The sequence below is a fragment of the Arachis ipaensis genome, chromosome B9 (genome assembly GCF_059453495.1).
Source record: "Arachis ipaensis isolate K30076 ecotype BB chromosome B9, ASM5945349v1, whole genome shotgun sequence".
Lineage (NCBI taxonomy): Eukaryota > Viridiplantae > Streptophyta > Magnoliopsida > Fabales > Fabaceae > Arachis > Arachis ipaensis.
Window position 1 is genome coordinate 30,710,869 of NC_142444.1, and position 13,800 is coordinate 30,724,668.

At 37.7% G+C, this 13,800-nt stretch overlaps 1 protein-coding gene and 1 pseudogene across 1 annotated transcript in view; both read right to left on the reverse strand.

Moving 5' to 3' along the window:
• LOC107615294 (2-alkenal reductase (NADP(+)-dependent)-like) overlaps positions 1–13,800 on the reverse strand; it is an 89,975-nt gene that overhangs the window by 66,047 nt on the left and 10,128 nt on the right. The gene's annotated exons all lie outside the window — the stretch shown is intronic.
• Positions 11,149–11,891, reverse strand: LOC148544169 (uncharacterized; annotated as a pseudogene).

The following is a 13,800-nucleotide window of genomic DNA, read 5'->3' on the forward strand; positions in this document are numbered from 1 at the left end:
GGCCACGGCCAAGACTCATAAAGTAGCTGTGTTCAAGAATCAACATACTAAACTAGGATAATCAATAACATTATCTAAATTCTGAGTTCTTATAGATGCCAATCATTCTGAACTTCAAAAGATAAAGTGAGATGCCAAAACTATTCAGAGGCAAAAAGCTACTAGTCCCGCTCATCTAATTGGAGCTAAGTCTCATTGATATTTTAGAATTTATAGTATATTCTCTTTTTTTTATCCTATTTGATTTTCAGTTGCCTGGGGACAAGCAACAATTTAAGTTTGGTGTTGTGATGAGCGGATAATTTATACGCTTTTTGGCATTGTTTTTAGGTAATTTTTAGTATGATTTAGTTAGTTTTTACTAAGTTTTTATTAGTTTTTAAGCAAAATTCACATTTCTAGACTTTACTATGAGTTTGTTTGTTTTTCTGTGATTTCAGGTATTTTCTGGCTGAAATTGAGGGACCTAAGCAAAATTCTGATTCAGAGGCTGAAAAATGACTACAGATGCTGTTGGATTCTGACCTCCCTACACTCAAAATGAATTTTCTGGAGCTACAGAAACCCAATTGGCACGCTCTCAATTGCATTAGAAAGTAGGCATCCTAGGCTTTCCATCAATATATAATAGTCCATACTTTTCCCGAGTTTTGACGATACAAACTGGCATTTAAACGCAAACTTCCTGCCCTATTCTGGCGTTAAACGCCAAAACTAAGTTACAAGCTGGAGTTAAACGCCCAAACTGGCACCAAAGCTGGCGTTTAACTCCAAGAAAAGTCTCTACATGTGAAAGCTTCAATGCTCAACCCAAGCACACACCAAGTGGGCCCGGAAGTGGATTTCTGCATCATTTACTCATTTTTGTAAACCCTAGTTACTAGTTTAGTATAAAAACTACTTTTAGGGATTTATTTTATATCTTTGGACGTTTAGTCCTTAGACCTACGTCTTTAGACCATCTTTTCATATTGTACACGTTTGGAGGCTGGCTTCACAGCCATGCCTAGACCTTTCACTTATATATTTTCAACGGTGGAGTTTCTACACCCCATAGATTAAGGTGTGGAGCTCTGCTGTTCTTCATGAATTAATGCAAAGTACTATTATTTTTCTATTCAATTCAAGCTTATTCTTATTCCAAGATATTCACTCGCACTTCAACCTGATGAATGTGATGACCCGTGACACTCATCATCATTCTCACCTATGAACGCGTGCCTGACAACCACTTCAGTTCTATCTGCAATAGCTTGAGTGTGTATCTCTTGGCCTCCATTCCGAAAGATTGGAGTCTTCGTGGTATAAGCTAGAATCAATTGGCAGCAGTCTTGAGATCCGGAAAGTCTAAACCTTGTCTGTGGTATTCCGAGTAGGATCTTGGATGGGATGACTGTGACGAGCTTCAAACTCGCGAGTGTTTGGCGTAGTGACAGACGCAAAAGGATCAATGGATCCTATTCCAACATGAGTGAGAACCGACAGATGATTAGCCGTGTGGTGACAGTGCATTTGGACCATTTTCACTGAGAGGACGGATGGTAGCCATTGACAACGGTGATCTCCCAATATACAGCTTGCCATGGAAAGGAGTATGAATGATTGAATGAAGACAGTAGGAAAGCAGAGATTCAGAAGGAGCAAAGCATCTCCATACGCTTATTTGAAATTCTCACAAATGAATTACATAAGTATTTCTATCTTATTTTATTTTTTAATTATATTTTAATTATCAAAACCTCATAATCATTTAAATCTGCCTGACTGAGATTTACAAGATGACCATAGCTTGCTTCAAGCCGACAATCTCCGTGGGATCGACCCTTACTCACGTAAGATTTATTACTTGGACGACCCAGTGCACTTGCTGGTTAGTTGTGCGGAGTTGTGAAAAGGAGTTGAGATTACAATCATGCGTACCAAGTTGTTGGCGCCGTTGAGATCACAATTTCGTGCCCCAGACACTTTGATTCACAGTAGATGGTACAGCCCCAACTCTGTGAATCCAGTCTCGACCCAGTAAAGCATTGTAACTTGCTTTCAATGGCACCACCACAAACACAGTGTTTCGTTCAGATGACCCTACTTTCACCCCCAAAGTAACCAGACCTTTTGCAGGAATAAAAGAGCCACTAAAGTCTGTTACAGCAATATTGGTGGGAACCAAGTCATCAGGATGCTTACCAACCTTCATTAGCATCCTTTCTGGTAAGAGACTTATTACTGCTCCACCATCAATCAAAACTTTATTTACTTTAATCTCACTCAAAGTAGTAGTAATATGGAGTGGGCGGAGATGAGAATTTTGCTTCTTAGTGGGCCTCAGAAAATACCCTGGTTCATCCTCATATTGGATGAAAGAAAAAGCCTCTTCAGCATCCATGTTATAGTCCTCTTCTGTATCACCTTCATACTCACCCAAATACTCAGTTGGAATAATCAAAATAGTTCCAATCATGTCATTATCTCCCTCTTCGAAATATTCTTCATCCAAGTCAACGTCCTTAACTTTGTCAACACTTGGAATTTCGGCTAACACCTTACCTTTATCCAACTTTGCAAGGGATGGAATGCCTTTTGGGCATGTCTCCCCATTATTTTTCAAAAATTGCTGCAGTCTCAGCGTCAAATACAGCATTACATCGAGGACACAAGGATACATCCCGATCTTTGATCTTTTGTTTTACTAAGAAATCTAGTAAGCCATCCCCTGCTCGAGGATATACTGATTGAACTTCCAACTCGAAATCGCCTAGAGCCACATCAAAGTCATAAGACATGCCAACCATATTTACTCCAAAACATGGTTCAACAAAACCAGCATCAGCGTCGAAAAGGATCAACATCAACTTTCATTTCTTTCTTCCTATCATTGAACTTCAAACGCCCTTCCATTATAGCCTCCTGAATTAAGTCCTTAGTCGAATGACTGGTTGCTTGGTGAAATTTACAATAAGGTTTTCCTTTTAAATCTTTCACCGAAAGTAAAGTTCTACCCTCAGGCAGAATTAATTTTTTATCTTTAAGCAACACATCAAAAATCTAATCAGATTTTGAAATATCAAAACTATATTCTTTTTCCGCTCTTTAGTTTTGAATCATTCAACTTTTCATTACTAGGGAGCTTTTTTAGTAAGGAGCAAACATATGGAGGACCTTTCTTAAGTTCAACCAAATCAACCTCTGCCTCGAGATCGAATTCCTCCTCTGAGGACTCCATGGTTACATAAGCAACCTTCTCCTTTCAAGTAAAAGGTTTACTCTTTAACTTATGTTCATTCCTATATTTCTCCTTTTCTTTTTTCATAAGTTCGACCTGATGAACCTTTTCAGCCAAATGGACTAAGTCAGGGATATGCACATTAAGTAGCTTTCGACGCATATAAAATCTTAACCCCATAACTGCTATGTTCACCACTTCACTTTCGGGTAATGACACGTAACATCTACTTCTAGCATTTTTGAAACGTATCATATAATAATCGATGGTTTCACCATCTTCCCGTTTCAAAGCAACTAGATCAGTAACTGCTACATTCAACTCCCCTCGGTAAAATTGAGTATGAAAAGCAGTTTCCAACTGATTTCATGTCGTTATCGAATTTGGTCTGAGATTCGAAAACTAAGTAAATTCATTCTTCGTTAACGAAGAAGGAAAAAACTTCATTTTCAAATTCTCATCGTTGGCTAAATTCCCAATCTCGACCAAATATCGAGCGACATGTTCAGTGATTGACTCTCCAACTTCCCCTGCAAATTTTGTGATTATCTTTGGATTTTTCACCCCTCTTGGCACTTCATCCATTTGTACAACTTGAGGGAAAGCAGACACAAAATGAGGTCGGTTCATAAAACCAACATTCAAACCAACTCGATTGAGCACTTCCTCCACAATCCTTGTGACTTGATAACGTTCACCACCATGATTAGCACGTAATGGGCGAGAACATCATCTGCATTTTGACCACGGGGAATTATCTGAGGATTTTCTCTATTTAAAACATTGTTTTCATTTTGAAATATATTTTAGAATCCTTCATTATTCCCCCTGGCATCATGCCTTTCACCTTCATCATAATCAAGGATTCGAGCAATTCGTTCGACTTGTCTGGCAAGGCGTTCGAATTTCAATTCGTGATCAGCCATCATGGGATTTAGAATTTTGGTCATTTGTTGAGTCAATAGGTTGACTAAATCATGATGACTTTCCTCTACATGTTGTCGAAATACCGCCATGGAATTAGAAGCATTCGATGTAGAGCCAACATTATAATCACGAGAGAACTCGAAATGTTTGTTGTGGGTTTTGAGAATTATTTACTCCATTTATACTCCTGAAAAGAACATGAGGAACAAAACTACTCACAGGTGGAGTATAACCAGGACAAAGGCCATAAGGGGGCTATCCAGTGGTTAATGGAGGCTGGACTGGTGGTAAGTTACCACGTGGATGAATATTATGTCCAACATTTTCAGTTTGTACGCTAGTAACCACCGTACTTTCACTTCCAACCAAACCTTCCGAACGTGATGTCACGTCCGTAGATTGCACAGTTATTGGTATGCTGTCATTGGTGGATGAACCACCATTCACATTTGACAATTCATCAGCCATGTGAATAATCTTTTCACTTCTCAATTTCATACACCAAATGACACCAAAAAATTATTTGACACACTTCAATTTAAAACTGTCCCACTAGGTGTGCCAATTTTTTTTGTCAATTTTTAGCAAATCAATGGTGGTTCGATTCTAATGGTCTGGGAGCGAAACCTACTCCTCTTTTGCAGGTACCAGTTCTATAAGTGCATCAAAGGTTCTCGAATTAGACGAGTATTAAAATAGGAAATAAGTTCGAAAAGTGCAAAAAAAAAATAAAAGAAGTGTAAAAGAAAAGATTTGAAAAGTAAACTGACTGAAATCGAAATGACTTGTACTGAATTATAAAGAAAGCGACTAAAATGCCTTCAATTTGATCCTAGGACTTTGGGCAAGAAACTTAAAAGATACTGAAACATAAATTGAGTGAATAAGTAAAAGAAACTTTGAATGTAAATCTGACAATAAAATTAAAGGATGCTTTGAAGATAAATTTGACAAGAAAAAGAAAGTTTACAGAAATTGTAAATAGAAATTTAAAGGCAATGGAAGGAACCCTACAGAAATCGAACTCGAATGCAGACTTAGAAATTTGCTGGGGATGTGAATGTACTTGAGTGTATTTCTGAAGAAAAGTTTCAACCCCTATTTTTTAAAACTTACTAATATTTATAACCTATGTCTGTAACCGATCATTAATAACACAATGCTGTCTTGTATGCGAATTCTTAGGTAACTGTTCCTGCTCTTTTGCTCATAGATGTTACCCATAAATTCCTCACTCAAAGAAAGCCTTTAACTTCTCTACTTAATGCAATCGTCCGATTCTTTATTCGAACACATGTTTGATTCTTCAATCGACTACTTGTTCAATATACCAAGATGTCTAGGTCGAATCCGTGTCAAATAACTTTTAATAAATACATGTACGTGCATCATTTCGACTTTTGCTTCTTTCTTGACCCTTCATCATTGTTTCGAATCAGCCTATTCTTTCGAAATAATTATTTTGACTAACAATTAGATCATCCATGGTCACTAACCAAGTAATTTTTGTCCAAAGAACCCACTTGACGGCATTATCTCATGACCAATTTGGATGTATATAGGATTATGTGAGAAGTTACAGGTTTGGTTCAAAAGGTTTACAGAATTTGTTTTCAAGAGACTAAAATTGAAATTAAAGAACTAGCATTTACTATTATATTTGGTGGTTAGAAAATAAAATTAAAATTTTAGTTTTAAGATACAAAATTTTGGTTTTTATATTTTTTCTAAAAAATAGAAATAAAAGAGACTAAAATTTCTAAAATTAGAGACTGAAATTTTAACATTTTTTTTGAATATATTCTCACGTAATCTTTTAAATTTTAAATTTAATCTTTAATTTTTATATTTATTTTAAATTAAATATGATACTTAGACATAACTCAATCTAATATATTTTATATTTTTATACAAAAAACAATACAAAAATTTAATTTAATCGTTATCTTTTAGTCTCTGTCTCTCCGTCTCAGTCTTTCATCCAAACTCATTCTAAAAGTTACAATATAGTTTATGACGAGTCAAACCCCAAAATGGTCCCTAAGATTAGCGTCATATACTAAAATCGTCCCTGAGATTCTAATTGTACCAATTATGTCCCTGAGATTGACAAAAGTGTACTATATTAGTCCCAGACCTATTTTCCATTAAAGACATGATGACATGGCTTGATGACGTGGACTGTTAGTGACACGTGTCACTCTACGATTTAGCCACGTGTAATGGAATGATGATGTGTTGACCGGTGACACGTGGCATGCTGATGTGGACGGTTGTGCCACGTGTCACAATGCTATTTGGCTATGTGTCCGTTTTGTGCCACATGTCACAACAGTATTCGTCCACGTGTCATTTGCTATGTCATTATTGTAGATGTATCAAATTAGTCTCTCACTTTTTATTAAGTGACTCATTTTAGTCCCTGAAATTGAATGTCTTACACTAAATTAGTCTTTTCACTAATTTTTTTTCATTTTTTTTAAATTTAAAATTTTTAATATTTTGAATGTACTAATATGGTACTTTTTATCAATCTCAAAGACGTAATTAATACAATTAGAATTTTAGAAATAATTTTAATGTACAATACTAATTTTAAAAATTATTTTAGAGTGTAACTCAGTTTATGACATAATCTTATAAGAGCCATAGAAAATCATTTTTCAGTATAGTGTAATCTTGGGTTCACACTAATCATCACATTTGAAAACATTGAAAACACGAGTAGCCTTCCTCTAGCAAATCGTGCTTAATAATTGTGCAAATTGGTGCCACTTACCCTCGTACCAATAGAAGACTTTTTGCAGTATTTGTTTTGTTGGACATATTTATCCCTTAATGAACACAGTAGTATATATTTGTTATTTGGTTTATTAAATATAAATTTTGGATGGATCCAGTAGCACACAAAAATATATAAAATATATATTTTTATGTTTTTTTTGTTTGAGATATTGACATATAATTTATAATACACAAATTTTTTTAATTTTGTTTTTTTTTATTTTTATTTTGTTAATTATCTTCTTTTTTTTAGTGATATTTTTTTTGACAGAAATAATATTAACATTTATAATTTATTGTTCTATTCAGTATATAGTTACTAAACAAAATAAAAATTTTGTGTCATATTATATTTATATTTTCAGTATTTATGTTTTTTGTTTTTCTGTCTCAATTCATACATAAACCAAACACAGTCTAAAGTAAAACACTTTCTATGCGGCATGGTCAAATCCATGGAGTGCCTCGTGAAAAAAAACTTCCGTAAATTTATCATAATGTGCAAGTTTGTAGTTTGATAGCATCTTTCAACTAATTTAAATGCTTTCGAAAATATCCCTAACTTTTAAAAGCGGTAAACACAAGTATGCTTTTTGATTTACCAATGTTTTTGAAAATTACAAGCGTCTCTTCAAAAGGTTTTATAAAACCAAGAGGCTTAGTTTGATAAAACTTTTATTTTTTAAAAATAACTTATAAAAGTTAGCTTTTTAAAAATTATAGGATATGTGTTTAGTAAATTAAATTAAAAATATCTTTTAATAAGTATAAGGAATAACAAGTGTATTTCGTAAACTAATTTTTAAAATTTAAAACTATTATAATAAATAGTAATATAAGAATTAAATTTGAATATTAATTAATATACGAGGTTATATTAGACATTTTAGTTTTGTGATAAACACAAGCTGTAAGACCCAGAATCTTTGAAAAGTCTTGTTATGATCAAGTCTCAAATCTTACAGTTATTTATAGCCTTAATTTCAGAGATCATTTTATTAAAGATAATTAAGGCAAGTTTTGATTTATTGAACTTGAGATAAGTTATGACTATTATCTAATATGATAATTATTGGATTATTTTCTATAATTATATTATAAAGTTGATAGTTATGAAATAATAAGGATTTTATATGATTTGGATTAGATAAGTAATATTTTAAATATTATTACTGCTGTAACACCCTAACTACAAAAGTTCACACTTCCGGCTGCGCGACTCTGATAGCTCGGACATTACAACGACACTTACACTATTTAATACTAAAATATGAGCCTGTTTAAAACTTTAAACCGTAATACCGCTCCCAAAAATACTTTCGTTCGATAACAAACATCCATAAATACCATACAACTTACGAAAGCTCATAAAGAGTACATCCATATATATACACATATATATAAATATAAATAATATTACAAGCATTAGACAATACAACTCCTATCCCTCTTACAGAATATCTCAAGATAAAGGCGAGGGTACAATAAACCATAACTAAAACAATACAGAGCATCTCAACAACAATAAAATAAACTCTTCGTAACTTCTGCGCCCATATCCTGAAAGGGGAAAAATGTAGGGGGGGTGAGAACATCATCCTTGAAAGGGTTCTCAGTAGAGGGTTTTTGGGAATTACTGTAATAGGATACGTGAAGATAACCACACCAGTGATTCATAACCGTCTTATGCCTCTTTTCAAAAACAACGGTTTACAATAGAAGTAAAGTCGGAAATCTTTTCGGAAAGAAGAACCGTTCAATTCTCAAAAACTCAAAAGCCTTTCAAAACGGTTTATCTATGCGGAACCAAAATAGCCTTTCATAATTTTATTCCAAACCAGAAACACAAAACCGAAATCAACCATCAGTTCATCTCTTTCCAACCACGGCCCTAGGTCCAAACAATCCAACCAACAACCAATCACCACAATCCAACAGAGTCCCAGATGCAAACACAGATAGGAAGTTCAAGCACAAACAAACAGTTATTACAAGTAGAACAGTTAGCAATTAATCACATAGGCAAACCAAGTATAATATGCACACCCAACCAATGTCACACAATTGCATATGATGCATGCCTGTCCCTAGTGGCTGATGATATCATCTGTCGGTTACCAAGCCAACCCGACGTGTCCGGTAGCTAACCCGGACACAGTCTCTCTGTTGCGCTTTATTATCATTAGAGGGTATCTGCGCCCTGTCGCCATTAGAGGGTATCTGCGCCCTGTCGCCATTAGAGGGTATCTGCGTGCCCTGTCACCCTTACAACCAGAGAGAAAACACAAGCATACTCGCATACAACATTCATCTCAGCCATCCGGCTTAAATTCACAATTCATTCGATTGCATACATGCATTTATACTCAACCATGGATCACCATCCGGCTCACGGTTCAATCCAGAACCAGCCAATTTATCAATAAATACAGCCCTTCGGCTTAAGTTTATAATTCATAATCAGCCATACGGCTCACAACTCATTCGGCAATCAGCCATAGTTCAATAGCATACACGGCCATTCCGGCTCACAACAAAACAACACTTCCACCATTCAACATCATCAAATTCATAAAACCGGCATTTAAGCCATAAATCACTTTTCTCAAGCCATTTCACTTTGAAATCAAATTTCAACTCTTTTTAGCCTTGGCTTTAAAGATCTCATTTCTCAAATCATCTCAGGCTCATAAGCCAAATTTACTCAAAGTGAGTTCCCTTTTTAAAACAAAGCCACTCTCGGCATTCTCTTTCCAAAACTTCCAAAACCATGGAAAGTTAAAGATTCTTTTTGGGAACATTCAAAATCACCCATCCAACAATGGAATTTTATAACAAAAGTTTCTTGCCAGAGTCCCAAGTCTTTAGGGAAGGTCAACTTATATAAATTCCTTAAAATTCATTGAAACTTTTAAAATCATAGATTCCCGGTTCAAGTAAATAAAACTGAATTTATTATGAAACCGATCATACAAAATCACAAGTTCCAACCCGGTCCAAAAATCAACTCATTTGAAACGGAACCGGTTCATTTGAATCAAACCACTTTCAGGTTTCTTTTTGGAACCCATTTTTCTAACTCTTCCAAAATGCCTCAAACTTGATTACTCAATCAAAAGTCTAAATTCCTTTAAAATCACTAAAAGCTCCTTTTTATATTAAAATCAATATTAGAGCATCATTCTTTCCTTCAGTGATTCAAACTGTACAAATAGTTCGTTTCTAAATAAGCCGAACTCAACGCATAAAGTTCATTAAATAAATTAAGCTTGAAAACATAAATATTCTCTTAATAAATCAATTACTACAATTTCTCAAATCCAACCCTTTTTAAATAACTTTACAAATAAGAGTAGGATTTTGTAGAAATTTCGGCAGCGCCTCCCCTAAAACTTGGACTTTTGCCACCCGGTTCGGGTCCCAACTAAACCGTTTCTCATTCCTTTTCAACAGCTCAAAACCAGAAATCAATTCAAGGCAGCTAAATCCAACAGTCGCCTCAGTGGCATATCTCAAGAAAACCATTTCAAAATCAACTCAATATCAACCGATTTAACTCATTTCCAAAGCTTTAAAGAATTGGTTCAGCAATAAATCATTTATCAAAACCAAATCAATTAAAGCAACACAGGCTGAATTTCAAGAGTATTCTATCTTTCACATCATCAAAATAATCAACTCAATTCAAATCAATCCTCAACGGATTAAACTCAGATTTCAAATATTTAAAGAATCAGCTTCAAAACATTACATCTCACAAAGCCGCACAACTCAGCCAAACCAACATCCATAGACATTCGAGTCAATCAAATAATACATAAGGCCGATACAATCACCAAATACACATTTTCTCACATCGGTATCCATATGTAATAATTCCAACATATAAAAATATAGTTTTTGGAAAGCGCCCCTACCTTAAAACGCAATTCCATAACCCAAACGCCTCATCAAGTCCTTTCCGCCTCAACCCGAACTGACGGCAACCAAAATCTCAGCTCCAAGCCACTTTCGCAACAGTCTCAACAACTCGAATCGCAACATACAACAACCGAAACTTAATCCTATAGAAATCAACGCCACAAACCTCAGTGTATGATAACAGAACGGTAACTAAAAGGCTTTCAAATCTAAACGCTTACCGAACCGAAGAAGGAACGGCTGAACCGAAGCAGCGGCGGTCTCCGAACCGGTTTGGCGGCAGCCCGGCAGCCACCTCAAGCGGCAGCGATGACCTGAACCATATGCAGTGACAGTGAGGTTTCCAGAAACTCAACGGAAAGGGAAACCAACTTAAGACCCTTACCGATAGACTTTTCCGGCGACGGCAAGGGCAGCCAGAAGCTCCGGTGGTGGTTCCGGCGGCCTCAACAACTTCTTCGGCAGCCATACACGACAAGAGACAATCCTGGTTGCAGTTGGTTGGGCAGCGGCGGCTTCTGACGGCCATAGAAGCTCCGGCGGCCAGAACAACGGCACGGCCTCTCCTTCCTTCTTTCACGGTTCCCATGACAGCAACCACCCAACTCCGGTGATGGCGCGCTCGCAGCTACAGCGCCCAGGCACGCCGCGATGTCACAAGGCAGCGTCCCATCCACACCAGCAGCAAGACCCACGACGGTGACCATGGCGAGGCGACTTGGCTGGTCAGTGGCGGCAACGAGGATGCACGGCGGCGGCTGGTTCGCAGCAACAGTGCCCCTGACGGCCAGCCTTCCAGCGCGACTTTTCTCCCCTCGAGTGCATCACAGCGGCGACAACCAGCGTGGACGCAGTGGTGACGATGGCGCGGCGGCTCCAAGCTTGCGACAACCATCACTCGCGGACCAACCCTCTCCTCGGTTCCGCTCTCCCTGGTGACGGCGCAGATGGTGCGGCGGTGGCGGGCTGAACTGGAGCACGATCGGCGGCTCGTGGTGAGTTCCCTCCCCCTGGCCGACACATTCTCACTTCTCTCCATTTTTTGCTTCTGTTCTTTTCTCTTCTGAAGTTGTTGTGTTGCAGGTCTGCTGAAGGGAAGAAGAAAGGGTGGCGGCTGCTAGGCTTGGGAATAAGGGTTTTCCTCATTTGGAAAACTAGGGTTTTTTGTCAAGCTAGGGGTAGTTTAGGTAATTTCAAATAAAAGTAGGGATAATATAGTAATTTCACATAAAATTGGGAATAATATAGTAATTGAAACCCAAATTAAATCCAACACTAATTGTATATAGAAAATACTATTTGATCATCCATTTTTACTAATTACTTTTAATAAAATGTCCAAATCCAAAATTTAGAAATAATATAATTAATTTTTTTCTATTTTTCAAAATAGCAGTATTAATATTTAAAATATTACTTATCTAATCCAAATCATACAAAATTTCTTATTATTTCATAACTATCAACTTTATAATTCAAATATAGAAAATAATCCAATAATTATAAAATTGGATAATAAATCATAACTTGTCTCAAATTCAATAAATCACACTTGCCTTAATTATCTTTAATAAAATGATTTCCGAAATTAAGGCTATAAATAACTATATGATTTGAGACTTGATCATAATAAGACTTTTCAAAAGTTCTGGGTCTTACAACTGCTATTTTGGAAAATGAAGAAATTAAGTATATTATTTCTAATTTTTAGATTTGGGCATTTTATTGAAAATAATTTGTAGAATTGATGAGTAAATAGTATTTTTCTATATACAAATAGTGTTGGATTTAAATTGAGTTTCAATTACTACATTATCCCCAATTTCATTTGAAATTACCAATTTGCCCCTAACCCTAACTTTCAAAATAATGAAACCCTAAAGCCTTCATCCCAGCAGCCGAAACCATGCCTTGTCCCCCCTTTCACCCACGGTTTTCCCCTTCCTCCATGAACAAAGAAACAAAAAACAAAAGAAAGAACGGAGGGCCGCGGAGGGGAAGAGAAAGAGGATTGCGCCGGCGTGCTGGGCTCACTGCCGTCGCAGTCGCCGTCGCGTCTTGCTACGGTCAGCTTCACCGTCGCGTCCTGCCATCCTTGCCACTATGGAGCTGTTCCGATCTGGACTGAGGGAGAGAGATTGAAAGAAGCTGCTGCGCTGCCCAGAACCGCGTCCAACTCGCCGCCGTCTCCGTGGGGCTTGTGTGGCCGCGGTCGCTCTTCGCCGTGGAACCCGTGTCGTCGGCGTTCACCCCACCGCCGGAGCAGAGACGCGTGAAGGAGAGAATGGATCTGAGGGCCGAGCTGAGGTCCAACCACCGCGTCGGAGTCCTTCCGTGTCGCCGCCGCACGCGCTGTGACCTCCAGCCGCGCCGTTGCCAGTCGAGCTTACTCCGCCGCCGTGAAGCCCAGCTGCTGTTAGGAACCTTGTCGTTGCTCATGGGGTGCGCTGGAAAGCCTCTGCCGCCGGAAAACGTCACTGCTGCAGCGTCACTGGAGTTCTGGCCCCCGGAGAGACCTCGCTGCCGCAGTGGTTGTGGTCCACTGTATAGCCGCTGAAACCACCGCCGGTAAGGGTCTTTGCAGTTGGTTCTCATTCCTTCCTGTTCCTGGGACTTATGGTCATGACGTTGTTGTGCAGTCACGGTTATCGTGATCGGAAGTCGTCGCTGCTGCCGCTTGAGGTGGTCGCCGCCGAACCGATTCGGAAGCCGCCACTATTTCGGTTCAGCCGTTCCTCCTTCGGTTCGGTAAGCGTTTCGATCTGAAAGCCCTCTAGTTACTGCTCTATTATACGTTGAGGAGTTGTAGCATTTGTTGTTATGAGAGTTAATCTCGGTTATTATATATTGTGATTAGAGTCGTTGTGGTTGCTGAGAAAATGGTTTGGAGCTGAGATTTTGGTAGCCGGGATTTTGATTGTTGATTTCGGGTCGAGGCGGAAAGGACT